This window comes from Zalophus californianus, chromosome 7 (assembly GCF_009762305.2).
Source record: "Zalophus californianus isolate mZalCal1 chromosome 7, mZalCal1.pri.v2, whole genome shotgun sequence".
NCBI classification, from domain to species: Eukaryota; Metazoa; Chordata; class Mammalia; order Carnivora; family Otariidae; genus Zalophus; species Zalophus californianus.
This window is the reverse complement of record NC_045601.1, coordinates 50,792,217-50,805,037: the sequence shown is the minus strand read 5'-3', so window position 1 is coordinate 50,805,037 and position 12,821 is coordinate 50,792,217. Positions and strand designations below refer to the sequence as shown.

The 12,821-nt window shown below is 37.9% G+C and overlaps 1 protein-coding gene and 1 pseudogene across 3 annotated transcripts in view; both read right to left on the bottom strand.

Moving 5' to 3' along the window:
• The window catches only part of CDK19 (cyclin dependent kinase 19), a 165,986-nt gene that overhangs the window by 74,909 nt on the left and 78,256 nt on the right, over positions 1–12,821 (bottom strand). The window lies entirely within an intron of this gene.
• Positions 148–995, bottom strand: LOC113927061 (annotated as a pseudogene). The gene is made up of 2 exons (XR_003521492.1): positions 945–995; positions 148–821 (listed from the first exon to the last, which is right to left on the bottom strand). The product of XR_003521492.1 is annotated as an ATP synthase subunit O, mitochondrial-like (transcript).

Sequence of the window (12,821 nt, the reverse complement as noted above, 5' to 3'; positions counted from 1 at the left end):
TATAAGTCTCATGAGTATTGAAAATCTTCACAATGATGCTACCACTCATTTCATGTGTTCAGTTCCTTGGCAAAAACTTTATTTAAATGATCTAATCAAATCTCTGACCTCTGAAATGTCATGTAGTTTGCTTTTCATAGCACTTTTTTTTTCTGTTTAGGAAGCATTTTATTGTTGCTCCAAGTTTAGGAATTTTCACTGACAGAAAATCAACACTTTCAGAAAACTTCCCGCATGGCCCTGCTGAGCTTCTGAATCTTGGTTTTCGCAGACATATCAGCGTATCTCTCTCCAATACGGACAATCATTCCACCCATGATTGATGGGTCAGTCTTAACTTCCAATTTCAAGACTTGGCCTTTACTTAGGAAGCTCTTCAGGACCGTTTTTAATTCAGGAAGAGTGGCTTCATCTAAAGGAGATGCAGTGGTCACTGTGCACAGTACTTCTCCACAGTGGATGCTCATCATGGTCAAAAAGGCAGAAATGACTCCAGGGGTATTGTCCAAGCGACCATTCTCAGCAAGCAAATTGATCAGGTTGGATGTGAGAGGAAAGAACCTCTCTTTTGTGCTCATGTCATGGCTTTTCACTTTCACGGAATGCTTTATATAGGGATTCATAATGGAAGCAGCCATTTTGGGTTCCTTCAAGATTTGCGCTACTCTCAACAATTCTTTCTCTACTTGTTCCAGTTTATTCTGTTTAGATGCAGCAGAATAAAGAGCAGTGGCATAGCGACCTTTGATACCATATACCTGAACAGGTGGCCGCACAAACTTGGAAAACAGCCTGACCACAGTCATACTTAAGCATCGCACCTAAGTTGCAAGGTGTCATGATATGCAAAGCATAGTGTTGATATGTAGCATAAAGAGCACGAATTTTCCGTCCAACTCCATCTTCTATGTGACTGTGTGGGTTCGAACCTCAGCTCTACCTACCCCTTACTGGCTGAGCTGCCGGGACAGCCTGGACACTGCTGGGACGGCCATCTCCTCCCCTTTCACAGCACTTTTATAAGATTAAGTAATAGACTAAAAACAATGGAACATCTTTCTAAGAATAATCTTAAAGTATTTTTGGATTGTAAATATTTTTATTTTAGTATCCTAAAATAGTTGGCACTACTCAATGACATTCTTCATGAACAAAAGCATATTACATTTATTTAAAAAGCATACATTTTCTCTGTGGAAGGAAGTGTAACAATGCCAATTGTGTTTTAAATCCATGGGGATCATTAAAAGGAGTTACATAATAATACTGTGACTTTTCTGAGCTTTGGGGTGGGCAGATTATGAAAAAAAGATAAGGCAATTAATTTACAGATATAAAACACTTCCTTCATTCCACATCTAACACTCAACTTTTAAAAACTTTTTTTTAAATAAAGAATGCTCAAGTATAAGGAAATCATAGATATACCAACATATGTATCATTTTTATCAGAGTATTTAACATGATTTATACCACAGAATTAATAAGTACTCTCTGTATAAAAAAAAAAATCAAGCCATAAAATTCATACTTTATTTATAAAAAGTACCCATCACTGGACCACCTATTAGTTCAAACGTTTTATCAAACTTTGGGGCACCTGGCTGGCTCAGTCAGAAGAACATGCAACTCTTGATCTTGGGGTCATGAGTTTGAACCCCACGTTGGGTGTAGAGATTAATTAAATAAATTAAATTAAGAACAAAGTGCCAGAGCGCCTGGGTGGCTCAGTCATTAAGCGTCTGCCTTCGGCTCAGATCATGATCCCAGGGTCCTGGGATTGAGCCCCACATTGAGCTCCCTGCTCTGCAGGAAGCCTGCTTCTCCCTCTCCCACTCCCCCTGCTTGTTGTGTTCCTGCTCTGGCTCTCTCTCTCTCTGTCAAATAAATAAATAAAATCTTTAAAAAAACAAAAACAAAGTGCCAATCCAAATATTTTATCAAACTTTAATTTAAAAAGCATGACAGGAGCACCTGGGTGGCTCACTCAGTTGAGTGTTTGCCTTCGGCTCAGGTCATGATTCCAGTGTCCTGGGATAGAGCCCTCAGCGGGGAGCCTGCTTCTCCCTTTCCTCCCTGCTTGCGCTCTCTCTTGCTATCCTCTGTCTCTCTAATAAATAAATAAAATCTTTTTTTTAAAAAACGCATGACAAAGAAGAATATCTAATATCTACAAGGGAACAATGTATACTACATAATCGCACATAATGCTGGTACTGAGGATCTAGGAACCATACTCTGAAAACCACTACCTTAGATTATGGCAAAGAGCCTTTCTATAGAAAGATTCATTTAAAGAAGTATTTTTAAAAAATCTTCCAAGATCGTTAGTCATGCCTAGGGTGGTTGCAGGCTTTGATAGACTCAGGTTAAACAGGAAACAGGAGCTCAAGGGTATCAGTCCACAGGGGCTGTGTATATAACAAAATGTCACTTTTAATTTCTTGGTCAAATAAAGCAGTCAGTCAATCAGTCAATAAGAACTCAGAGCTCTGGACATTATTAAACACTTCAACTAACATTAAGAACAGCACTCTGGAAGCGTGCCTGGGTGGCTCAGTCGGTTAAGCATCTGCCTTTGGCTCAGGTCATGGTCCCAGGGTCCTGGGATCAAGACCCGCATCAGGCTCCCTGCTCAGCAGGAAGCCTGCTTCTCCCTCTCCCACTCCCCACCGCTTGTGTTCCCTCTCTTGCTGTGTCTCTCTCTGTCAAATAAATAAATAAAATCTTAAAAAAAAAAAAAAAAAAAAGAATAGCACTCTGGAAATCTCCTGAGGTAGAAAAGTAAATCTCCTGTTTTCAAGACTCTCATTTTTTTGTTTCCTACTCTTAAACACATGTTAAATGGAGAATCCAAAAAGACAAAAAAGAAGATTCCCAGGTGCCAGGAACAAAGAGAAAAATCGAATCAGAGCCAAAAGAATAAACTGATGTATAAAGCCCACGGAGATTTGCAACCTGGATACAGGCCCTAGGAGCTGAGGTCCTAAATCCCCACTGGAAAATGGAAGACGACATCTTCAGTATCTAAGACTGGGGTACTGGGACAAGCCCCTCCACAGAACCCTGAGCCCAGGAGGTGTTACAGTAAGAAATCAGTGAAAAAAGGACCACAAACTCTATCCTCTGGCTGGGGAAGCAGTAAAGAAGTTTGCTGTATATCCTGGTCCTTGCATTGTGCAGTATGCAGAACACGTCAAAGGCAAAGGGAAAACCTTAAAATCAGAGAGAAAACGGATTACCCAGAAAGGCGAGACCATTATGCCGACGCAGACATGACATCAGGAGGAATCAGGGCCAGGGGACCATGGAGAAATCTTCAAAGTGCTGAAAAAAACTAATATTTAATTCTATATCTACCTAATGATATTTCAAAAGTGAGGGCAAGACAGACATTTTCAGCCAAAGACAAAAAAAAAACTGGTTAAACAAGCCCTTGCTGAAAGAACCACTAGAAATATACCCCAATAAGGAGTGTATGCAAAAAAGAATCATAATATAATAATAATAATAAGTAAATCTAAATAAGTCTTGACTATAAAGAAACCTAAAATATACAAAGTTGGGGGTGGGGAGAGGGGAGGTTAAGTAAAATCAAGGTAGAACAAAAATAGTAAAAGTAACAGGAGAGAGTAAGCTGAGTTAAAGAGATTTAAGTCCTACCACTTGGAGGAAATGGGGTAAATTTGAGAATTTAAGTCAAATATGCATGTAAAAATATTAGAATAATTGCTAAATTAGAAAAAAATGTGATTTTCAAACCAGAAGTTTAGAAAAAAGGGAAATAAAGGAAACTCAACCAATACTTTAGGAGCCAGAAAAGAAGGGGGGAAAAAAAAAAAATCAAAGCATGAGACATAGAAAACACGAAAATTAGAAATAAAGCAAAATACATGAATAAACACATTAATGTAAACAGAGTAAACTCTCCAAACTTAAAAAGGATGCTTAGATTAGAAAGGAAAGGATATTAAACTTAAAAGAAAAAATTAAAATTAATTCCACAAAAATAAATTTCAATTAGAAGAATGCTAGCGTTTCTCTTGAATAAAGAGCTAAAATAATAAGCAGAATGGTTTTTAACATGCCAGTGGTTTTAACAATCCAATAGATTGCTACAAGTGTTCTGGAAACTCTGATTCACAAAGTTATGTAACAGCAAATGGAATCAGAATTCCCCAGTGGTTTGAGACTTACTCTTTGGAGAATCAATGAACTTCTCTGCAATAGAAAACAACCTTATATTCCACTCCCATCTCGCAAGAGAAGCTCTAGACAAGGCAGTAATTCAAGGCCCTGATTGGGATAAAGTGTGACTTTCAAGACATCGGACAAGACTTCTTTCATGATCTTTGGCAGAGTCTTTGATGCCAATGTAAAAGCAATGATTCATAGAGACCTATGGAGCTTCCTTCTTCATCAAAACAGCAAAACCAGATGTATTACCAGGTATGCCATCAGTTTTGATGGCAAGCCACTTTTCACTGTTTTCTCTCTCAATGGTCTTTCCAGTGTCCAAAATGGGTTCACAAAACAAGAATCTTAATGGCGTCAGCACGCTCTTAAAGGGCACAAAAGAGGAACTATCTTTACTAAGGAAACATCAGAATTTCACTTGGTTACATGCTCAAAGAAAATGGCTAACTGCCAATTCCTTTAAAACCTTGATTTGAGAGAAAACAAGGAAAAAACATCAACCATTCTAGAAGAATGTCATCTAAAAGAGGCCTTCAGGGTTTGGCTCCTGGTCACAAACCATCAGGAGTTCAGAGAGCTTCACTAAGGCCTCTCCAATCACATCACTACTTTCGCTTACCAGATTTTATAAGATAAGGCTTTTTGGTGCTGGGGCAAATCCAAATTTCGGTAAGGTTCAAGCCTTTTCAAAAAAGCCACCTTCTTGTCAAAAAAGAATTCACACTATCCAGTATGTTTTCTGGCTGGGCAGACATAGAGGCTTCTTCAGCTCTGTTGGCTTCAGGCTTCCATCAGCAAGAATCTTGCCAGAGAAAAAGCAAGACTTTGTATCTCTGCACAGTCTTTAGAATAAGATCAAAGGACACAGTTTTGTTCTACTTTCTTTTTCTTGTCTCTTTTTTTCCTTCCTTGTCTTTTTAATTCTTATGTAGCCTCTGTATCAATACAGAGAGCATGGTAAATTTTCATTGATTCTTTTTTTAAATATATTTTATTTATTTGAGAGAGATAGCAAGAGAGAGCACGAGCGGGGAGGAGAGGGGCAAGCAGACTCCCAGCCGAGCAGGGAGTCCGATCCCAGAACCCTCCTGGGATTGCAACCTGAGCTGAAGGCAGACGTTTAACTGACTGAGCCACCCAGGTGCCCCCAGTTTTCATTGATTTTTTTTTTTTAAGATTTCATTTATTTGACAGAGAGAGAGAGCAGGAGAGCACAAGCAGTGGGAGCGGCAGAGGGAAAGGGAGAAGCAGGCCCCCTGCTGAGCAGGGAGGATGCAGGGCTCAATCCCAGGACCCCGGGATCACAACCTGAGCCGAAGGCAGTCAGTGGCTTAACCAACTGAGCCACCCAGGTGCCCCTGGTTTTCATTGATTCTTATCAATGGGAAACTGACATTGTCTCCACATGCAGCAACAATGAAAACTGAACATAATCTAACTAGATACACCAGTGGTCCACCACACCAGTTTAAAGAGAAAGAAAAAAACACCTAAGCAATTTTGACTTTAAGGGGGATGAAAAATGTTTTGAAACAGCCAATTGTCAAAGTAATAGATACTTTTTTAAACCTTTTTTTTGTGAACCTTCAGTTCATAGACTCCTAAAGTCCTGAACTCCCTTCACGTACACAGGTAAAGAATTCTTGATCTTTTAACTCTAAAGTCATTATAAACATGCATTTGAAATGAAAAAATATTAGCAAATATTGGACTTGACTATTGCGGCAGGATGTATTTTCCAAAGATGGCCATAATAGTATCTCCGGTACCAAATGCTTTTCTAGAATTTGCCACCCTCCCAGCATGAGGTGAAGTCTATCTGGGTGTGCATATGCACATATTTATAACCAACAAAATGCAGCAAATGTGACATACATAGCTTGTGAGGCTTTATTAAAAAACAAAACAATCCAACTTTCTCCTCATTCACATTAACACTTCAATTGGATCTATGCTGAAACCACCATGTTGCACAGAAGCAAGACCACATGTACAGGCACTCTGGTCAATGGTCCTAGACTCTTCAAGTCTTCCCAGCCCCGATGCCAGAGATGGTGGTGACAAACCTTCAAATTATGAAATAATTATCCAAATTATTCCATCCCCTAACAGTTGATCGCAACCTTCAGGTTTTCCCAACTGCAACACGCATCATCATAAGAGCTGAGAAAACTATCCCCAGTGTGCCCTTTTGGAGTTCCCAACTCACAGAATCTACATGCATAATAAAAAGTGTGTTTTATGCTACTAAGTTTTGTAATAGGTATTAGGCAACAATCCTAACTGGATCTCAGAGGGGAAAAAGTTAATCTCATTTCTAAACTTGCATGTTTTTTAACCTAAACAAAGTGAGTCTTCTTATCTATGAAAGACTGGGGAAAATGTGATAAAATTATACCTGGGTTTTCTCTTTGTCTACCATCAAAACTTTTAAATAAATAAATCGAAACTTGTACTAACCACCCCTGATTTTCACAAATATATTAAAGTTCTTTTATACTTTAACTCTTAAGTCCCACAGAAATGTTATGAACAGGCTCATAGGCTAGATAAACTGCTTATCTAAACTGTGATTTCCTTTCCTTTGTGAGAATTAGAAGAATATTCTCTTCCCACTATTTAGAAAGAATGATTAACACAGTCCAACAATACCTAATATGTCTTCTGTATGTAGTCTACAATTGATAATGATCATTTACTGCACAAGCTAAGAGCCTGGAAAACATACAAACATCTGAACAAACTAGTTTTAAAGGAGAATAACCCAAACCAGCCATTATAAATGCAACAAAGTAGATGAAATCTTACTAAAGTGCAAACAAGGACTCAAGGCAATAGAAACTGGATCTGAAATAAACTGTCTAGCATGATTATTCAGAAGATTCTTTTTATCTCTTCTATAGTCTGGAAATAAAAATGAAGAAAAAAACATATATATCAACAAACGTACATAACCTGGTGAGGAGTGAAAAAGCATGACTTACCACTGCCCTGCTGATCCCCAGGGACACCAAGGTTGGGTTGCCCACCATCCCTACCCTCCCCAAATCTTAGTGTATGGTTCTTGTTCTAGCTAGAAACACTGTGGAGCAGGGAACTCCCAAGATCACATCTATAGTTTAAGAAGACCAATCTGGTGGCTATGTTTGGGCCAGGAGAGGCAAGGAAAGAGAGAATACTGTTGCTAAAGTTTAGGCACAAAGATGGCTTAGACAAAAGCGATGAAAATAAAAATAGAAAAGCTAAAGATGAAAAACTTTTTGAAAGAAAAATTAACAAGATTTGGTAATCCAGCTGGGTAAATCTTGAGCTATTACAAAAAAAATACATTAGAGAAGATATATACCTAGGTAAGATTAAGTTTTGTTTTCTGTGCCTAAATTAAATATAACTGAAACTATAGTGCAACAACCAGAAAGTATTAATATATAGACATCTAGCTGGAAAATGAAATATACAAAGTCACCCAGAATTCTAAATTATACAGAAATGGAGAAGGTATCAGCCAGTGGGGTCTTTCAAACTGGCACTATGAATATAGAGATGAAAAGAGCCAAATGAACAAATGCAAAGGGTGTTCCCAAAAGCATTCAAAATAGTTAAGTCTTGGGTGGGGAGTGGAGGGATGGGGTAACTGGGTGATGGACATTAAGGAGGGCATGTGATGTAATGAGCACTGGGTATTAAATAAGACTGATGAATCACAGGCCTATACCTCTGAAACCAATAATACATTATATGTTAATTAATTGAATTTAAATTTTAAAATGTTTAAAAAATAGTTAAATCTTCAGCTGATATCCACTCTGTAAGCTCCATTGGGACAGAATTTTTTTTTTAAAGATTTTATTTATTTTTTGACAGAGAGGAAGACAGTGAGAGAGAGAACACAAGCAGGGGGAGTGGGAGAGGGAGAAGCAGGCTTCCCGCCGAGCAGGGAGCCTGACGTGGGACTCGATCCCAAGACGCAGGGATCATGACCTGAGCCGAAAGCAGACGCTTAACGACTGAGCCACCCGGGTGCCCTGGGACAGAATTATTAATGTCGGTATTTTTTTCACTATTATATCTCCACATCTGGAATTTACTGAATGAACCAGTAATTAAAGTACATTAAATACCACCACCATAAATATATATATAACTCCAAAAAATATAAACTATGGCAACTTCAAAGGATTTCTTATGGATACATAGCCTTCAAAAATTCCAGCAAGAGAATGGAAAGGAAAGAGCATGCTAGCCAAACTAGAACATATGCTTTTGGAAGTGTGAAAAAGACAGAAAGTCTGAGTTAATAGGAATTAAACCAAATTCAGAGTAAGAAAACTAAAGTAATTAGAGATTATTATGCTAAATGAAATAAGTCAGAGAAAGACAAATACCATATGATTTCACTCATATGTGGAATTTAACAAACAAAACAAATGAGCAAAAGAAAAAAAGAGAAAGACAAACCAAGAAACAGACTCTTAACTGTGGAGAAAAAAATGATGGTTACGGGGGGGGGGGGGGGTTGGGGGGGAGAGGATGGGTTATAGATGGGATGGGGATTAGGGAGTGCACTTGCTGTGATGAGCACCAGCTGATATATGGAATTGTTGAATCACTATATTGTATACCTGAAACTAACATTACATTGCATGCTAACTAATGGGAATTTAAATAAAAACTTTTAAAAAGAAGAAAACTAAAGTAAACAGAAGAGGAAAATATGGTTTAATAATTTGTTATAAATATAATGTCTTCCCTAAACCTCCTTGAAAAAATAATGAATTAAATTCTAAGATGAACCTGAGTATTACTAAAAGCCAACAGATAGTAAGAAGCAGCTTAAAATGGATGATACAACTTATAAAATTTAAATGTAGAAAGATTTAAAATTACTTGACACTGATTTTACAAATGAGTAGACCAAAAAAACCCACAAAAACAAAAAGCAAAAAAGCAAAGAAATCAGAGGAACAGATCCTGAACAAAATCCACCACGCAGCCTAAGAGGTTGGAAAATCATTACAAGAGTATTATGAGCATTGCTCTTTGCTCTTTTTTTTTTTTTAAGATTTTATTTATTTATTTGACAGAGAGAGAAAGAGAGCACAAGCAGGGGAAGCAGGAGAGGGAGAGGGGGAAGTAGGCTCCCCCTTGCTGAGCAAGGAGTCCAATGCGGGGCTCGATCCCAGGATTCTGGGACATGACCTGACCCCAGAAGCATGACCTGAGCCAAAGGCAGGCACTTAACAGACTGAGCCACCTAGGTGCCCTGCTCTAACAGTCTTATAAGCAGCCTACAAACTTCTGTGTACAGGTATTGCATTTAAGCAGAACTTACAAATTATTTAAGTGAAATTTGGCAGGATTTCCATTTTTATTTAAGCTGTTCAAATCTTATTATGAGGGGAAAATGTCAATTTAATACAAATTCAAAAATGAACTTTTACATAAGCAAGAAATTCACTGGGAAGCTCACATTACCTCGATGTGTAAAATCCTCTGTTACAGTCTGCTTAAAAATGCTTTCTTAAAAATAAACAAGTTATGTTCTGTTGGCTTGATTTTATAAATAAACTCTTCCTGAAAGCATTTCTCTTTTTCAACCCAACTTGTGAAAGATGCAGTGCTTGCCATAAGAAATCGGTAAGATGTTGCTATGGGAACAATATTTTAATATCATTTTAAAACACCAGTAGCTTCAAAGAACAATGAAGTAAAGAAAAACTAAGGAAAAAAAGGGGGGAAGAGTACCCTAATATTTCAACCAATACTGAAAAGAGCACCCAATAATAAAACCATTATTAATCATGCTGCAACAGAGTTTCATATGCCTTTTTCTTTCTGTACTTGTAGGGAAAGTATCAGGAGACACTTTAGGAGATAATAGGAGACTGTAAGAGAAAGCCTAATAATCCCAGGTGCCTTGAGTCAACAGCTATAATCAGGTCCTTCTTCCAAGAGTTAAAGAAGGAAAGGACTCAGATGTGAGTGGAAACTATTAAAGGGCCATTCCCCCATTCATAATTCTGGAAAGCCCTCAGAATCAAAGTATAAGTGTTCTCACAACTCAAGCCTGGAGAAAATGAGGCAGGGGGAATTGATTAAGTAATAACTGATAACAGGTATGGCCTGAAAATATTCCCTACCTAATTATAGATACTTAAGTGGGGTTTTCCCTTAAATCTTATCTTTACTGGGTAATTGAGAAAAATGTTTTAAACTACTGGATTAAGTTTATTTTATCTATGTTAATAAAGAACTATGGGTTTTTTTTAAGATTTTATTTATTTATTTATTTATTTGACAGAGAGCACAAGCAGGGGGAGCAGCACAGGGAGAGGGAGAAGCAGACTCCCCGCTGAGCAGGGAGCCTGATGTGGGACTCGATCCCAGGACCCTGGGATCATGACCTGAGCCAAAGGCAGACGCTTAACTGACTGAGCCACCCAGGTACCCCAAGAACTATACTTTTGTTTATAGCAAACACACCATAATTAAAGTGGGAAGGAAAGAACACTATAATTCCAAAATATCCCTTGCCTACAGAGAATGAAGCTCCTCAGACCCCTAAGACAAAGACTTAGGAGGAAAAAAGTCCACTGATGGTGATCTTTTTGCTACAGAACAAAGAATATTTACTTCTAGATTCTAAAGAGTAGCATGGAATATATGGAAGGGTTAATAACAATAATACTTTGCATTAGCATAAAACCATAAAGTTTACAAGGTACTCTCACATAAATTAAACTGGATGCCATTTTTTCCCTAAAATATCAAGCTAGAAAGGATAGCCACTACTACATGGCACATCTGAACAGGTCAACAATATAATACTGAGTTTAAATAATATGAACTTTTCAATAAGTAGGAAAGGTGGAATCATATAAAATAGAATTATGTTATATAAGACAATTTTTCATGAGGGATCTCAAAACACATTATACAAGTCAACTTAGATATAAAAGATTCTTGGCTGAGTTGTGATTAATACTAATCTAATACTAATACTAATATTATCTATGAAACTTTGAGAATACCATGTCCAAAGTGGCATCACTCCACTTACTCTACTATTCTTTCAGAATGTATTCATTCAAAACCTTGTAGCACTAATTATATTCAAAAATGTGTCTTGTGGGGTGACTGGGTGGCTTGGTTGAGCATCTGCCTTTGGCTCAGGTCATCGTCCCTCCTGGGATGGAGCCCCGCGTCAGACGCCCTGCTCAGCAGGGTGTCTGCTTCTCCCTCTCCCTCTGCCAACCCACCCACCCCCGCCATGCGCTCTCTCTCACTCTCTTCCTGTCTGAAATAAATAAATAAAATCTTAAAAAAAAAAAAAAAACTGTCTTGTCTCCCCAACCAGCATATGATCAGCATGAGTTCCATAAGGGAGAGAACCATGTCATAGATTGCTATCTTTGAACAGGTGATATGTAGGCCTATAAAGTTTGAAAATTTCTGGACTATAGAACGACGGGCTGTGATAATAATGGAGACAGGATAATATAGAAAGAATACAGGCAAATCCATAAAGATAGAAAGTAGATTAGTGGTTGCCAGGGGCTGAGGGCAATGGTGGGGGGGGAATGACTACTACTGTGGGGGTACAGGGTTTCTTTATGGGGTAATGAAAATGTCCTGGAATTAGATAGTAGTGATGGTTGCATAACTGTGTGAATATACTAAAAATCAATGAATTGTACACTTTAAAATGATGAGTTTTATGGTATGTGAATTATATCTCAATTTTAGAAAAGAATGTAATAGCACTGGGCCCATGCAGTCCCTCCCCTGAAGGAGTCTGATTGCTTCAATACTATATGGTTGACTATTAGAATTAAATATGGAGAGTTACATGGAAAACTATTCTCTTGAATAAAACCACCCAACTTCCTCTACTTGTATAAGCTATCCTTTGTTCAGTAGTTGTATTTTATATAGACTGTGAATGGCAAATCATCTATGTCTTCATAAAGAGAAAAGAGAAGGGATAATGAACAGCTTCAGCAGAAAGAAATATATAATAATTGAGACCATAATAATTCCTTGAAATTTTAGTCTTATTATATTCCTAATTATATTACTATATTATTTTCTGTATCTTTCCCAAAACTAAGCAATCAAATCTGTGAAATTCAGGTCACCAACTTCCCCTAACCTCCCCACCTCTTGCCTACCTCTGCTCTTTTGCTCAGTATATCATGCCATCATCCACCTAGCTGATCAAGAGAGAAATGTTGTGGTCAGCCTTGTCCTCTCTTGCATTCCCCATCACTAAATGTCTACTTCCTCCAACCCCTTTATTACGTTCCAATACAAACCACTATCATCTTTCATTTTGGCTTCAGCAAAAGCTTCTCAACAGGTCTTCTACATCCATCCTTGCCCCTCTCCAATCCACTGAGAAGGCAAGGATGGTTTTAAAATGGAATTTAATACTGTCTCTTAAAAACCTTCAATGGCTTCCTGATATTCTTAGGATAAGCCTTAGTAATTTACAAAGTCATTCAAGATGGCCCCAGCCCAACATAACATTCCTACCCCCAACTATTCCTCTCAACTCAACCATATTAGACTTTTGTTCCCTTAATGCACAAACTCTCTAGTCTTTATTTTGCATTTTTTATACT